The following is an 859-nucleotide window of genomic DNA, read 5'->3' on the forward strand; positions in this document are numbered from 1 at the left end:
AGATGGGGCGAGGGTCCTCCTTGGCGCGGAGTGGGCTTCGTGTCCAGCCCCCCACACCGTCCAGGGTTCCCCCCCCCCGCAACAACACCCGCAACCCGCGCAAGGCAGCGCCGTCCCCCTCCGAACCCTAATCACGAAATATAAAAATTCACATTAAGAGAGGGGTTTGACCGGTTCCTCGCGGAGAACGGCCTTTTGGGGGGAGGGGGAGAAAGGGGAAAGGGGGGATACGACACTGGGGGAGGCAGCATCCCCGCCCGCGGGGGCTGCGCGGGAAGGAGGAGGAGGAGGGGAGCGCAGCGGAGGAAGGCGCGGGAGCATCCCGGCGTGGACCAGTTCTTTGCCACGCGTGGCGTGGAAAGGGTGACGGCGTCGGCCTCCAAGCCCACCCCTCAGAGGAGGGATGGGTGGCGATTTAATCGTTTTTTGGGGCTGTGGATGCTTTTGGGGGTCGCCCCGCCGCTGGTCCCCCGCGCCGTCATGTCGTGACATCAGCCTCTTTCATCACCTGACGGGTGACTTTGGGGGGCTGGGGGTCCAAAACTGACCAGAAAACAAAAAAAAGAAATAATAACCCCCACAATAAACCCCAAAACAACAAAACTGATCCCCCCGGGATAGGGGGATCTACAGGATCTACAACCCCCCGGTTCCTCATGACCTGAAGGCTCGTGGCCCGCCCGATCAAAAGGCTTGAAAACCCGTTGTGCGAGCCCAAATCGCCACCATCGCTGGGGCGATGGGCCAGCCAGAGTGGCGTTTCCTCGCCCAAGAAGGGGGGAGACAGGAAAAATTGTCTTCTGCCTGGGAAACAGCCAGCGGACCCCCCAAATACTGCAGGGATGTGGGGAAAAATAAA

The sequence above is a fragment of the Calidris pugnax genome, unplaced genomic scaffold (assembly GCF_001431845.1).
Source record: "Calidris pugnax isolate Ruff unplaced genomic scaffold, ASM143184v1 scaffold40, whole genome shotgun sequence".
Lineage (NCBI taxonomy): Eukaryota > Metazoa > Chordata > Aves > Charadriiformes > Scolopacidae > Calidris > Calidris pugnax.